Source organism: Cavia porcellus, unplaced genomic scaffold (genome assembly GCF_034190915.1).
Source record: "Cavia porcellus strain 051 isolate PalLab524CR breed Dunkin Hartley unplaced genomic scaffold, mCavPor4.1 scaffold_1, whole genome shotgun sequence".
Classification (NCBI taxonomy): Eukaryota; Metazoa; Chordata; class Mammalia; order Rodentia; family Caviidae; genus Cavia; species Cavia porcellus.
In genome coordinates this window covers 25,341,552-25,358,238 of record NW_026947484.1, presented here as the reverse complement: position 1 = coordinate 25,358,238, position 16,687 = coordinate 25,341,552, and the positions used below count along the sequence as shown (strand labels likewise).

General features: G+C 36.0%; 1 non-coding gene across 1 annotated transcript; it reads left to right on the top strand.

The window, feature by feature from the left end:
- The first annotated feature begins 14,233 nt into the window (after positions 1–14,233).
- LOC111755428 (U6 spliceosomal RNA) lies at positions 14,234–14,340 on the top strand. Its single transcript, XR_002789980.1, has one exon. It is a non-coding gene; the product is annotated as a U6 spliceosomal RNA (small nuclear RNA).
- Positions 14,341–16,687: the final 2,347 nt, after the last annotated feature.

Genomic DNA, 16,687 nt, shown 5'->3' with positions numbered 1-16,687 from the left:
TATCACATTTTGTTTCTTATGATGAGACAAGGTTTTGTCAGTGCACCCAATTATCTAGCTTAGGCTTAAACTTTCTATACACTTGCTGCTGGGGTTACAAGTATGTGCCACGATGTCCAGTAGAAAAGTAATTTTGAAAGAGAGCTGCACTGGGTAGAATTTGACAGTTTTCTACCAATCAAACTGAAAGCATGTCTCAAACTACAAACATATCTTGGGTAGACGGCTGGAGTTTTTGTGACATGAAGCATTAGAAGACAGAATTTAAAGCTGGAAAAAGAGCTGGAATTTAAGGTTAGATTTCAAAAAGCAATGTGATCGTTGAGAGGATGTGTTTCTAAATCTGTGTAAGCCTTCTACTCAGATATTTGAGTGACTGCTCAACTATGTAGATGTATGGAGGGTTCTCAGAGAGCCAGTCTAAGAAATACAGCCGTGGGAAGTTGAAGAGAGAGGTGAATTGGCGCAGTGTCAGTGTGGTGGAGGTAGGATGGTGAGATTGAGGGATGAGAGAATGTCTTGGTTACTTTACCCCTGTTGCTGAGACTAAATACCAGGCACCCCAAATGATGGAAGAAAAGGTTTATTTAGCCTACAGTTTGTGGAGATTTCAGTCCACAATCAGATGACTCCAAGGCAGTGAGGGTTACATGGCACCAGGCCAACACTTCAAGGCAGCAGCTAGCAAAAGCAGCCAGAACACAAGGGGGCAAAGAACAAGCATTTTCTCCTCCTTGTATTATACACAAGCCACCTCCCCTTCCAGGACAGGTGTATTATTCACAAAATCTTCTCACCCTTCTCTTGCACAGGATGAGAATGTTTACAAAGTAAGCACCCTGGCTCCCTGCTGAGTCTCTTAGTTAAACTTCTAAGGTGCTCAAGTTGACACAATGTATCAACCATAACAGGGAGGAAGACCAGGCTCTACTGGGAACAACAGAGCTCTTGTTTAACATACCTGAAATGGGCACCAAAGAGAAAAGGACAATGAATACAGTATAATTGTTACAGCAGAAAAGAAAAAAAAATAAACAAAAAAACAAACACTATACAGGTGTGGTGGTGTACACCTGTAATCTCATCATTTAGAGAAGCTGATAAGACAGAAGGATCCAAGTCTGAGTTTCATCTGAGCAATTTATCAGAAAATTGTGGGAAAACTTAAAAAATAAGATTAAAAGGACTACTAGGTTCCATTCTCAGTACTGCAGAACACAAACAAAAATAAAATAAACGGCAAGCAGATATATTAGTTATTGTAAAACACGGTGGACAAGGTTTGCACTTTGAGTACAACCTAGGAAATTGCCTATTAAAATATCAATCACCACAGAAAAGAGGGAAGAAATGAATAACAAACAAAAGCAATCATTTGAAGAAAAAGCTCATTGCAATATCCATGTTGGCTAGTTTTTGACTAAAAATTGTGAAACCTGCTAAGGGACAGCAAAGTGTGACCTACATACAGAAAAAGAAAAAGAATAATCAATAGAAATGTAGTTAGAATGTGTTCCAAAATTGGATTTTAAAGATGAAGCTATTCAATTTGATATTATAAATGTGCACAAAAATTTAAAGGAAAATGTGTTAAAAAAACAAAAACTAAAGAAAAATTAGTGTCAGAAGTGAAAAATAGAGCATGAAAAGAAAAACTAAAATTATTGAAGAAAGGTGTTTTAGGGCTTAAAAGCACAATATCTAAAAGGAAAAATTCACAGAGAGGCTCGAAATTATACAGAAGATGAAAGAAAAGTAGAGTAAACTTGAAATTATAATTGATTATTTCTGGTACACAGTCTGAAACAGCACAGAAAAAATGAGAGAGATAAGAAGGAGACAAAGGAGGAGGCCTTTAATGTGGGCATGGGAGAGCTTCACGGGGCAGTGGGTACAGAAGCTCTCAAAGAGAACAAAGAAGTGGGACTACTTTTATCAGTTCTGGCTGGGGGAGAATTTGGGAAGTAAACAAGATGACATATTAACTGCTGATCTGAAGGAGTATCTGCCCGTGTAAAACAGGAGACAGACAGATTTACTGGGGGCTGGAGGTGGAGGCTTGGGTGGTTGTTGTGTCTTGGGATTGGAGAGGGCTCAGTTTACTCACAAAAAGAGAGCAGGTGGTTTATCTCTAGAATGGGAAGGAGAATGTGGAGCTTACTCTTGGAGAGGTAAGTTGTTTCTGGGTCTGGTACTTAGCTGGGAGGATGTAGCTAAACCCCAAGCCAGAAGAACCTCTCAATAATAAAAAAATTACCTCTCTTAAGGAATGTTTATTTTAAAATTAAGCAAATCCTAGAGCTCAGAATATATCAACTAACTCAGTATATGGGAATTCAGGTCCCAGAAGGGGCAGGAAAGATGCAGGAAATCTATTTGGAATGGTCAAAATATTCGAAAATTTGGTAAAAAAAAATAAAAGCAAGTAGATTTCAGGTGGAAATTTTTTTCATGAAACCACAACTAGAATGAAAAGAAGAGCCATATGTTATACCTATTTTTCTCAAATTACTGAAAGATAAAGTTAGACAAAAATCTTAAAAACAGAAAATTATAACAAATCACATGCAGTGGAAGATCAGTGAATTATAGATGGATTTCCTATCAGAAAGTACAATTCAGAAGATATTGGAGGAGGCTGGGATTGAGCTTAGTGGTTCCAGCACTTGCCTGGTAAAGTAGAAGTAGTGGGTCCAGTCACAGTCCCTGGTATCTCCTCTGCAAAGAATATGTACTGCAGTGAAGTGACTCTTCATCCACAATACCGTATTCATGAATATAACACGGGCTTTCTACAAGAGTCTAGAGAATGTTTTATAGGGAGAAAGAAGAACATACATAGATGTGCTCAGTTCTTTCTTTTTTTTTTTTATTTAAAGAAAAGGAAATGAAAAAAGAAAAAAAATACATGGAGATAAAAGAAAAAGGGTAGAAATAATACTAAATTACAGACAAACAAAAGGTAAGAAATCGCCAGTTGATAAGTTACAAATTGTCATCTTCGAAATGGCTGTTCAGGTTATAGAATTAAAGTATTTAGAATGACATTCAAAAAAGTGACCCTACAAACCATTCTGCTCTATGGTCTAACAAAAGCTCCGTAATATGATTATCAGTCCCACCTATTTGTTTTACATCTCTAAGAGGGTAAGGTTAACCATATCAAAACAGAACAGAACATTTAAAAAAAATAAAAAATAAAAAACAATTTAAAGAAATACAGATTTCAAAACAAGTCCACTGGAGATCTACCTTATCTAACTGTCTCTAGCTTCTTACAAATAGTTGTCCCTAACTTCACCCACTTTCTATACTTATTGCATATTATAGAACTAATCAAATCTTTACAGGATGATGGAGTCTTTTTAGGTCCTCAAGTTCCAAATTAGGGAAGACAATAGCAACTACCATCGCATCTCTCATTCTCTTTGAGATAGCCATCCCCATCTCTGCATATGCTGAAGTTGAGCTGAAGAAACCAGTCCAATGTCATTCTAATCAGCAAGCAATAGATTGCTAGAATTTATATTATAATGCTACAAAATAAGCCTCGGGTTTTTCAGGTCTCTTCCTCAGAGTATTTGTTCCTATGCTCTCTGTATTATAGGGAAAACCAAGTCATAACAAGACAGCGAAACAATTTCCTAGAAAAACATGCAATGGATAAGACTTATAAAACTATAATATAAATGATCTTCCGTAGCTACTATGTTTTCTCTTGTTATTTTCAATAGATTTGTCCACAACACTGGCTTATTATAGTTAAACATACTTACACCTATTTTTATAAAAACTTATCTTTGACTGCATTGTAGTATTTGAGAGCTGTTACTGATTCATACCAGTATGGATATCCTTTACATCTTGTCATGCTCAGAGTAGTTTCCTCTACTGTTAGGGTTGATTCTAACACGCATACCGATTTCAAATAGGATCACTCAAGGCCAACCAATAGTCTTATGATTCAGATACAATTAAGATCAGTCATAGTAAGACAATGTAAGTAATACAGGATTTCAGCCTAAGTCAATAGGAAAGTAAGGATAGTTACCATGGTATAACCTGCTATTTTTGGTTCTAGAGGTCTGTGTCCTCAAATCTGACATGAGTGGACAGACCAGAACAAATTTAATTCAATCTAAATATGGCACTAGGACTACTGTGTCTTTTAAATCGTTATACACCATTAGCAATGACCTCTGCTTTTTTTTTTTTACATATAGTTTCAGAGCTGTCTCTACCAAAGACTAGCTTACCGTCTCTGCCTCATGTCTGCTACTCCACTTTTCTGCTATATTTTGTCCACCTTATTCCCTCATTCCATTGTCTGCCCCGTTCACTGAGGCCTCTCTGCCACTGTAGCTGTAATCCTGATTTCTCTTCCTCTCTTTCTCTGTAATGTCCTTCAGCGCTCTCTGTAGGGTTGGATTGGTGGCCACGAACTCCCACAGTTCCTCCTTGTCTTGAAAGTATCTTATTTCTTCATTAATTTTTAGAGAGAGTTTTGACGGATATATGAACTTCGGTTGCATATTTTTTTCCTTCAGGACTTGGAATATTTCTCCCCATTCCCTTCTTGACTTAAGAGTTTGTGTTGATAAGTCTGCTGTTATTTTGATAGATTTCCCATTATAGGTAACCTGCATCTTTTCTCTGGCTGCTTTTAATATTCTGTTTTTTTGGTGGATTTCTGGGATCTCGATTATTATATGCCTAGGCGTAGATCTGTTTTGGTTGTAGGTAGCTGGCGTTCTGTATGCTTCTTTTATCTGGATATCATTTCTTTTTGCTATACGTGGGAAATTTTGCTTTAATATATCTGTGAATATTTTTTGTATTTCATTTTTGGATGTTCCTGCTTCCTCACTCACATTCTTTATTCTTAGGTTATGTATCTTTTTATCATCTTCCAGTTTTAGAATTGCTTCTTTCTGGTTCCTTGTTATTTTTGAGAGGTTTTTTCTTTCACGTTCATAAGCCCTAAATCTCTCTTCAAGTTTCAGAAGGTTGTCTTTAGTTTCTGTCAAGGCATTTTGCCAATATTCAATGGAGTTTTTAGTTTCCTGATATTCTCTTTGGATCTGTTTCATGTATTCTAAGTTATGCTTAAATTCTTCTTCAGATGCTTCTCTTTCTTTTCTGAATTCCTCAGTTCTTCCATCTGTGTTCTCTTGGGCGGGGCTTGTCATTTCTTTAATTAATCTCTTTATATCTTGCCTCACTTGGATCAGGAGTACATATTTAAATTCCTCTATGAGATCATGTAAGTACTTTTTAATTTCGGCTGATGCTGTGTCGAGTAGAGGATGGTTACTGTGTTTGTTCTCTTCAGTGTTTAGTTCTCTTGGGTTTATTTTCTCCTGTTGAACAGCTGGAGATTTTTTTTTTTTTTATCTCTTGTCATGTTTCTGGTTTCTTTCAGACTGTCCTGGAGTTCTCTGGCCCTCTCCGAATTGCTTAGGGCCTCTCAGAAGCGTGCTGGCTTGAGTTTTTGCTGTCCTCCCCAATTTGCTGTTATCTGGGGTAGGCTGGGATGCAGGGGCGGTACAGTCTAGTCTCTAGCCTCTGTGCCAGTTAGTTCCTATATTAGGCTGTACTTTCTGGTTGTCACTGAGTTGTGACTATTTTGTATCCGCTTATTGGGCCCCAAGCAGAGGCTTGGTTTAGCCCCAGTAGCTCCTGCCAGTTCTCTTTGAATCAGAAGCAGCTGAGTAATGGCACAGGATTCTGCCCAAGTCCCAGCCGTTCTCTTCCAAACCTCTCTGTGACAGGAGCACCAGAAAAGCAGCTCTGCCCAAAATTAAGATGGCTCCCACTAAGTTCTCTGTGTGGAGCTGAAGCCAGCAAGTAATCAGGCTCTGCCAGGACTCAAGATGTCTTCCACCAGCCCTCCCTACAAGGGGACCTGGTGATGTCACCAAGCTGTGGTTTCTGCCGCCAGGCTAATATGTCTGCACCAGACTCTGTGTTATTGATTTCCCCGTGGTGGCAGGCCAGCTGTTCTCTGGCCAAACCCAGCAGCCGCGGGGTTCTCTGTACTCACCAGAGTCCGGTGCAAGTCCTCGTTCCGGGACCGCCGCACACCAAGCTGCCCACTTTTCCCGCACTCCCAGGACAGCGCGGGGCGGTGCACAGCGTGCGCTCTCAGCACAGTGCTGACCGGTCAGATATCTGTGCACCGTTTAAATTTGAAACGCCCGCGCTTTGTACGTCCGCTCTGGTGCAGCGGTGCAGCCTTGGCTGCTACTTGGAGTCTCGGTCCGTTTCCCGCAGTCCCCAAAAGCAACTCAGCTTTTCGTGCTGGGTCCGCGAGTCTGTTTGTTGATTTAAGGGCGTGAGATTTGCAGCCTCCCGTTGTTGGCAAAGGTCTCAGCGCGACTTTAAATCCTCCAGCTGTACTGTCTTGGTTAATAAGAATCGCTATCGATTTGTCTGGCCCTCTCCATGCTGTCTTTTTTTAGCTTCGAGTTTGAATTCTCTGGAGAGACTCTTTGCTTGATCCCCTAGCCCGCCGCCATTTTCAGAATCCTCGATGTGCTCAGTTCTATAAAAAAGATATGAAGTACACAGGAAATGATAAATACGAGGTAAATATAAAAGCTTGAGCTTTTCTGTCTTTAATTCTTTAAAACATATTGTGGCTATAAATAAATGATAACAATGAATTCTTGGGTAACACAGAAGTAATATATATAGAAGCAGTAGTTCAAAGGATGGGGAACAACTATAGATACATTGGCACAAATTTCTTTTCATCTGTAATAATTAAACGTGAGTTCTAACAAGATGGTAAATTAATGATGGTACTGTAATTACTGGCAAACACTAGCTTAGTATGCAAAGAAACATACCTAGAAGGCCACAAGAGGAATCATGATAGAATACTTACAAAAATTAATTTCGACTAATATAAAGTAAGGCAAGAAAGGAAAAAGAGAAGACCAAAAGTAGATGAGGCAATTAGTATAATTGACAATGGCACTAAACCACATACTTAAACTTTATCTAATGTACCTGTTAAAGCCTGTCTTTCCAATCTATCCACAAATACTGGTCTAGTTGCCCCTATTACCCTCTGGTTCCCTGTCACATAGAGTATTGTTATCTCATATTTGATTTTCAGTCCATATATCCTTTTTCATGTTAATTATATTTCCTATAAAGGGCATCTTGGTGGACCCTACCTCTTGCTCTACACTACCTGTGATTCTTTTTTGTTTAAATTAAGTGTATCAAGGCCATCTATATTAGAGATTATTACCAACCTTCTTTGTCTCATTTCTGCTGTGCTCTTTTTCTTCCATTAGTTGTCTGCTTGTCTTCTTCATTTTGCTTACTGCTCCATTCATTGAGGCCTCTCTGCTACTGTCCCTGGAATCCTGGTACTTTTCTTTGTCTCTAGAATGCCCTGAAGTATTCTCTGTAGAGCTGGATTGGTGGTCGCAAATTCCCCCAGTTCCTCTTTGTCTTGGAAGCATCTTGCTTCTTCATTAATTTCTAGAGACAGTTTTTCAGGGTATATCAAACTGGGTTGGAGGTTATTTTCTTTCAGGGCTTGGAATATTTTGCTCCACGTTCTTGACTTGATGATCTGTGTTGAGAAGTCTGCTGTAATTCTGATGGGTCTTCCTTTATAGGTGATCTGTTTCTTGTCTGTAACTGCTTTTAATATTCTGTTCTTATATCAGTTCATTTCTTGATGGTAGCCATTCTTTCCTGGGTGAGATGAAATCTCAATGCTGTTTTAATTTGCATTTCTCAAATGACCAGTGATAGTGAACATTTCTTCAAATATTTATTTACCACTTGTATATCTTCATATGAGAACCGTGTGTTCATCTCCAATGCCCATTTTTGGAGAGAATCTTTGAATTTGGGGCTTAATGTTTTTCAATCCTTTACATGTCCTGGATATAAGACCTTTGTCTGAGGGATTGTTGCTAAAATTCTTTCCCATTCTGTGGGTTTTCTTTTCATTTTGTTGGTGATTTCTTTTGCAGTGCAAAAACATTTTAGTAATATGAGATCTCAGTTGTTGATTCTTTGAAGTATTTTCTGTGCAGTTTCCTTTTAATTCATGCCTACCCCTATCCTCCAAGATTTATACTACCTTGTCCTTCAGTAGATTTAGTTTTTCTGCTTTAATATTTAGATCCTTGACCCATTTTGACTTTATTTAGTGTGTGGTAATAGGCATGGGTCTATTTTCAGTCTTCAGCATGTGGAAAGCCAATTTTATCCAAAACCATTTATTAAAGAGGCTATCTTTTTACCAGTGAACATGTTTATATTTGTTAAATTTCAGGTGGCTGAGTGTCTTTGTAGTAGTGTTTGCAACTTCTAATCTCTTCTAATCTGTTCCATTGATCCTCAGGTCTATTTCTTTGCCAGTACCATACTGATTTTCTCACTATGACTGTGTAGTATATATTGAAGTTAGGAATTAACAGGCCTCCTGCTTTGCCTTTGTTGCTCAGAATCACCTTTGCTATTCTAGGTTTCTTCTGTTTCCAAATGAATTTCAGGAGTGTTTTCTCAAAACCTGTAAGGTATGTTAAAGGTATTTTGATTGGGAATGCTTTGAATCTGTGTAACAGTTTTGGGAGTGTGGCCATTTTCACAGTGTTGCTTGTTCCTAACCAAAAGCAGGGAATGTCCTTCCATTTTCCAATATCCTCTTCAATCTCCTTTATTAGAGTAGTATAATTTTCAGCATATGGGTCTTTTACATTCTTGGTTAGGTTGATTTGTAAGTATTTCATTTTTTTAGACACTATTGTGAAAGGCAATATTTCCATAATTTCTCTGTAAGTTTTTTATTTGTGTACAGGAATGCTATTGATTTTTGAATGTGACTTTATATCCAGCTATGCTGCTGAATTTGTTTATTACCCCAAAATAAGTTTTTGGGGTCTTCTATGTAGAGTAACATGTCATTTGTAAATAATGATAATTCAACTTCTTTTCCTAGTTCTATTCCTTTGTTTTCACCCTCTTGTCAGATTGCTCTGGCTAATATTTCTAGAGCTATATTGAACAGTGGTGATAGTTGACATCCTTGTCTATTTCCTGATTTTAGGGTGAAGGCTTTCTGTTTTGCCTATTTTGTATAATGTTGCCTACTGGTTTACCATAAATGGCCTTTATGAGACTGAGGTACATACCATCTATTCTAAATTTCTATAGAGTTTTTATCATGAACAGGTTCTGGAATTTATCAAAAGCTTTTTCTGTGTCCATTGAAACGATCATGTGGTTTTTATTTTTGGCTCCATTGCTGTGGTATATTACGTTTATTAATTTGCATTCCTGGAATAAATTTCACTTGGTTCATGGTGTATAATTTTTTTTATTATTTGCTGCATTCTATTTGTCAGTATTTCATTGAAAATCTTTGCATCAGTGTTCATTAGTGAGACTGGCCTATAACTCTCCCCTTTGGTTGGGTCTTTCTCTGGTTTTGGTATCAGAATGACACTTGCCTCCAAGAATGAGTTAGGGAGAACTGCTTCTCTTTCAATTTCACTGAAAAGTTTAAGGAGAATTGGTGTTAAATCTTCTTTAAATTTCTTATAGAATTCAGCCATGAATCCACCAGACTTGGGTTTTTCTTTGTTGGTAAGTTTTTAATCATGTTTTTTATTTCAGTAGTGATATTGGTTTATTCACAATTGTTATAGCTTCTTGATTGAGCTTTGGTAGTTCATAGGTTTCTAGAAATCTGTCCATTTCCTCTGTGTTTCCACCCTATCTGAATAGAGATTTTCCAAATAGGTGTTCATGATTTTTTTCAATTTCCATGGGATCTGCAGTAATTTCCCTCTTTTCACTCCTTTCTGCGTGGCTTTGAGTTTTTTCTTTCTGTTTTTGATAAGGTTGTCTAGAGTTTTATCAATTTTATTTATTCTCTCAAAAAACAAGCTCTTTGATTTGCTAATTTTTTGTATTTTTTTGTTTCACTTGCATTAATTTCTACTCTAATCTTTACAATTTCCTTTCTTCTATGAGCTTTGGTTTGACTTGCTCTTCCTTTTGTGGAAGCTTGAGATGTAGCATTAGGTATTTATTTGTGCTCATTCCATTTTCTTTATGTGACTATTTATTGCTAGATATTTTCCTCTTAGGACTGCTTTCATTGCATCCCATAGGTGATGGTATGCTGTATCTGCATTTTCATTGTATTATAGTATTGTTTTATTTCTTCTTTAATTTCCTCTGCAGCCCACTAGTTGTTCAGAAAATTATTATTTAATTTCAATGCATTTATGCAGGTTTTGCAGTTTCTTTTGCCATTAACTTCCAATTTTAGTGCACTATGGTCAGATATTATGTATGGGATAATTTTGCTCCCTTTTCATTTACTAAAGAATGTTGTATGAGTTAAAATATGGTCTATTTTGGAGAATGTCCCATGTGCAATTGAGAAGGATACATATTCCTCATGGTTGGGTGGAACAATTTGTAAACATCCACTAAGTCCATTCGCCCACAGATATGATTCAGTCCTATTATTTCTTTGCTGACTTTTTGTGTAGTTGATGTGTCTCTTTGTGACAGTGGGGTGTTAAGGTCCCCTATTACAATTGTGTATTTGGTTTTTCATCCAATTTTTGGGTACATAGAGACCTAAACCTGCTGGGGTCCTCCATCTGGGTGAGGGGCCACCAAGTCTCCCGTCAAACCAGTATGGCCAGTCCACTACAGTTCAAGATTCTGGGAGGGAGAATGGGAGCCAAACATTCACAGTAGTGCTTGGTCTAAGAGATGGGGAGGGTAGAGGAGGGCAGCGGGCCCAGCCTGGTGGGTGCAGCGGTCCTCTGGGCTGATGCGGGAAGAGCATGCCAGGTGCAGGCACAGCGGTGATGTGAGTTGGGGTGGGCGCAGTGCTCCTCCTCTACGCCGGCTTGTGGGTGGAGCATGCTGTGGGGCAGGTGAGGCATGGTGGTCCAAGCTGGGATGGGCGCAGTGGTCCTCTAGTCCTCTTTTCTTTTTAACAATTTTATTAGTACACACTTTCAGGACATAATGATTGTAGTTATCATGGCGAATTACAAAATGTACATAACACATCTTAATTTTTATTTATTAACCCTTCCTTTTGCTTCCCCCCATCCTCCTCCCTTTATCTCTTGATCCTCTTCCAGTTTGTTTGCAAGATTTGTGTATTTTCACAATAGTATCTTTGTTGGAAAATTTTTGTATTATTTTGGAAACAAAGTAATGCTGACATCATAAAATGTGAGAAACATTTCTTTTTCTTCTATGTTCTGCAAGAATTTTCATAAAATTATCATATCTTTTATAAATGTTTAATAAAATTCACCAATAAAACTATCTAGGTCTATGGTTGGCTTTGTTAGAGAACTTTCAAATATAAATTTAGTTCTTTTATAGATTTAGAAATGTTCTATCTATTTCCTTTGTCAGTGAGCTTTGGGAATTTGGATTCTTCAGTGATTTTCTTTTTTTTTTTTTTTTTTTTTTTTTGTCCCGGGGATCACACTCACGACTCCGCACTTGCCAGTCAGGCACTTGTGCTGCTGAGCTAAAATCCCTGGCGCTCTTCAGTGAATTTTATAATCTCATCTAAATTGTCAAATTTATTGCCATATATGGTGGTGCACGTCTGTAATCCCAGCATTTGGGAGGCTGAGGTAAAGCATTGCCTTGAGTTCAAAGGTAGCTTAAACTATATAAGGAGGCCTTGTCTCAATAAAGAAAAAAAAAGAGTTTATGGCTACAAAATTGCTCTTGGTTGTCTAATATTTGTAATTTCTGAATTTTTTTTTTTGCTTTATCTGACTTGTTAGCTTTGATTTGTTGAGAAACAAGATGTTGGTTTTATTTTCCTGTTTATTTCCAATCCCTTTTGCTTTTCAATCATTGATACATTTTTATTATCTTTTTTCATTCACTTGCTTTGAATTTTTCTTTTGTTCTTAAATTGCTTAAAATGGAAACTTATGTATCAAACTGAAACATTTTCTCTCATATAATATAAACATTTGATATATAAATTTCTCTCAAAGCATCACCATAATTTTTTCCAGTAATGGAGCATCACCGTAATTTTGATATAGTATGCTTTCATATTATTTTGATCAGCAATATTTCATAATTTTCTGCTATATTGTTTTTGACCTTCATGATCCATTAGAACTTATTGTTTTAATTTCCAGACAGCGGTGTTAAATCTCCGATTACAACTGTAGATTTCATCATTTCTAATTTCAGTTTTGTCAGTTTTACTTAGTGTATTGTAAAGTTCTGTTTTTTTGATTCATACATATTTATTTATGATGATAATTTCTCCTTGGATGTGAACTGTATCCTACATAGATACAACCACTCCATCTTTCATTTGACTGCTTTTCTGATATATCTTTTCTCATATTCTTAGTTTAAGTGCTCTGATGTGATTGGATTAAAATCCTCCATTAGATTCATTAGGTGCTTTTCTTCTGTTTATTTGGGATTAATTGACCTTTTGTGATTCCAATTATACTTTGTAATTTATATCTCTTCTACATTTTTTCTTGTTTGCCCCCGCTTGCAATATATATCTTTAATTGATCAGAATGAGTAGCACAAGGACTACTCAAACTTTTACTGTTCCTCCTTTGTCACACTTAATAGTACAAGTACTTTCTCTTCTTATTGTGTCTGTGCTCCAGATGCACAGTGTCAATTATACGTTTGCTGTAGTGAGTAACTGATCTTACGCAGTAATTTTATAAAGATAAAATGAATTGGGTATCCCTTTCTAGTGCACTTTATTTCTTGAAGTAGATCCAAGTGTCTCTTTGGTATCATAGTTCTTCCGATTGAAATACTTCCTTAAATACTTAGTATAACCAAAATCACCTGGAAATGAGTTCACTATGCTTTCATTTTTCTAAGAAAACTATTTATTTCTCTTTTATTTCTGAAGTATATTTTCAGAGCATAGAATTCTAGATAAAGAGATTTTTTTCCTGTCACTTTCAAGATGTCACCACATTGTTTTCCAGCTTGTAGTGTTTAAGATTAGAAATCCGTTGTGTGTAAGCCCGGGCTGATTAACAAATTTAGTGACCTTCCCTTACTGCTTAGTAGCAATTGGTATACTCCGTTTTGTAAAGTATCTGATTAAATCTTTGTTCCTATTTTTATTATTTGTACACGATACAAAAATTTGTAAATGACATATATATATATATCATATATATACATACTACACAGATATCACATTGTATATTTATATATATATATGACATATAGTTCACATCATATATATCCATATGAACTGATTTATGATTCTGCAATGCATTAGGAAGATGCTTTTCAATAAATATGGGTTATGGGATTATGAAGCACAAGTGATTTTAACTTTTATCCTTAACTTCTTACTTTATTTGTAAATGAATTATATCCACTGATATATAAGTGAATTTGTTAATAACTTTGGTGCACAAGTTTAAAAATTGAAGTTCTCTCAGAATGCGTTACAATGTACATAATCTTTTTGACTTATATCTAGTTAATTGATTAGAGATTTAGAACTTTTAAAATGACAAAGAATTTTCTGCTCTGTTCAACGTGTTTTCTGCACTATTTATGAGAATGTGAATGAATTCATGGCTGACTAAATAATATGGTAAACAAATATTGTGACTAAATAAATTACCCAGGGAAATTTTCTTTCAAGAATTATGATTGATGTCTGTATTTCTTATCCACAGATGTTTGTAGAGATGTTATTTTTGGTTGTGTTGCTAGTTCTAGCTTCACAGTGTTTTGATTTAAGTGTAAAGGCTAAGTATATATGTTGTACAAGTTTTCTGTGATATGAGAGGAGAGTTGTTTTTTGAAAATTATAATCTTAGTGAATTTGCCAAATGTGGTATCAAATATCACAACCTGTTGAATGGAGATATTTATTTTTCATTCTAATTGATCTCCATTAATTTCATTATATTTTCAGTACTTTGTTGATGCATTTTAATCCTAATTTGTGATAGTATTTGCTAGGTTTATGTTAGATTTTATGGACGGTTTTTAATCACAAAGTTTGAAAGATAAATTTTAGAAAACACAAAGGTTCTTTGCAATATTGGTAGTGGGAACAGGATATATCACTCGTGTAGATTACTATGATTATTGTACACTTTTAAAGCAAATAATTGATATGTAATAGGAATATATTTTCCACAAATGTATTTCCCAAAGCCAATCTAAAAATCATCCAGGTTTTGTGCTCGCTTCGGAAGCACATATACTAAAATTGGAACGATACAGAGAAGATTAGCATGGCCCCTGCGCAAGGATGACACGCAAATTCGTGAAGCGTTCCATATTTTTACTGTTGGTGGGAGTGTAGACTGGTACAGCCTTTGTGGAAGTCTGTCTGGAGGTTTCTCAAAAAGTTGGGATTGGAAATCCCATTTATTCCAGCTATTCCACTTCTAGGCATATTCCCAGAAGAACTGAAAGCATCATACCACAGGGATATATGGGCACCTATGTTTATAGCAGCACAATTTGTAATCGCCAGATCTTGGAAACAACCCAAGTGTCCATCAACTGAGGAATGGATAAAAAAGTTGTGGTATTTCTATACAATGGAGTATTATTCAGCTATAAAGAAGGATCGCATTGAGATATTTATCAATAAATGGGCGCAGCTTGAGACCATACTCATAAGTGAAATAAATCAATCTCGCATGTATGAATACCGAATAGTTTCCCTAATGTAAGTAATGATTCAAATATATAAGAATATGTGATAATCATGATTCCCCATTATGTGGCCTTGAAGCCTTATAAAATTTTCACTTATTAATTAGAAAGGCTTTATTCTGGGCTTTTTGATATGGAAATATTTGAAGCTATAGTATATGAAGTTTTATCCAAATATTTTAAGGAAAAAGACAGACACTATGGTAACTACTATTCTTTAAAAAAATTATTTAGCTATTTCTTATGTTTATTTTAATTAAGGGAAAAATAAAAAAAAATAGGATATATAATAGTAACTCTTTTCGATCTCCTATTGACTTGTTTTGAAGTCCTGTGATACTCCCAAGATCTTGTTTTGACTGATTAGACTCTGTTCCATTCTGTGCGATAATAGCAGGTCTGAGGGTATAGGCAACTAATTTGAAGGCAATAAGATTCACAAAGATGCCCATTCTGGTTTGACTATTGTCTCCTTTGGAAGTCCTGTAATGTTCACAATGCCTAGGTTTTATTGGTCTTGTTCTCCACAGTTTTGTCAAACTTTATAATATCTAATGAGATAGACAATTCCTTTTAAGGAAACAAGAGACAACGTTGATAACCATTGTTAATAACCTTGTACTCTGTTCTACATCATGTGCTATGTCTATCCTTGGTTTTGACTGACAGCTTTGTTTTGCCATATTTGACTTTATTCTCCCCCCCCCCCAAAAAAAGTAATAAGAACTAAGGAGTAATAAAATCCAAAGTGTGTAAATTTTGTTGTAAAAAAGAGAGGGAGGAAAAAAAAAAGAGCTCTAACAGATATAACAGCAAGTGTGTTTAGGTGTGTTAAATAGCTGACTATATTAATGTTTTTGGATCATTGAACACAGCTGTTTGCAGTCTCTGTTTGAATGTCTACTTTGTATTCTTTGATACTGTGATTTGAGCAACTATTTCCAAGATGATAATATGTAATCTATTAACAGGTGATTTCTTACTGTTATGTTTTTTTTTGTAGTTCTGTATTATGTGTAACCTTACACTGCTTTGTTTTGTTTTGTGTTTTTCTCTTTTCCCTCTTAAATAAAAAAAAATCATCCAGGTTTTAAATTAGAATGTGAAATATCATGAGAAAAGTGTTTGAATTTATTAATTGCTTGTTATCTAGAACATTAACACATATATAGCATCCAAGTAAAACAACTTCATCTGATTTAACCACTGTTAGCACAGTTTAAAATAAAATAAACTAAATAATATGTCTGCAAATGCTTTGATTGTGTAGACATTGTACTATGCAAAATGTAAAGCTAACAGTAACTAAAGCTCCTCAAAAGATTGATAACCTTTGCAAATTGCTTGGAATTAATTTGTTTTCAGTAAACGTAAATTATTCTGTTAAATGAGGCTTATTAAAAAGGATTACAAAGGGTTAGGGGACCATCTCACCAGGATAGCTTAGAACTGACACATTTGTATGAGTCAGGAGAAGTACTGTCCTTTAAAAATGTCCCTATTCCTTCCAGCTGCCTGAGCTTTGTGCCTCCTGATGTGTTGCAAAGATCTGGCAAAGCATAAACACATTTAGAATCTTATTCATCAGAATCCTGAACTCATCCATCAGCAGAATTGACAAGGTCTGAGACAAAGCGTTTTGCCTGGCACACAACCTGCGCTGAGTTTTTCCTGTGGCTATAATGTAGCACACCTGACAGATGTGTGAGTCATTTAATACAGCAGGAGGTACTCATAAACATTGCAGATTGGCATTTAACATGATGGAGATTATTTTTCTTTTGTCTGCCTCGAATTGTAAGGCCTATAATCAATAAAGGATTGAGGCACAACTACCTAAAACATAGGCTGTGGTATCATTTATATGCAACATTTCTCTTGCTTATCAAGCTTACAAATTATCCCAGAAGCTGAGATACTTTTTGGTATTGGCGACAAATATGTTGCATGTCCTTCTTTTTCCATTATC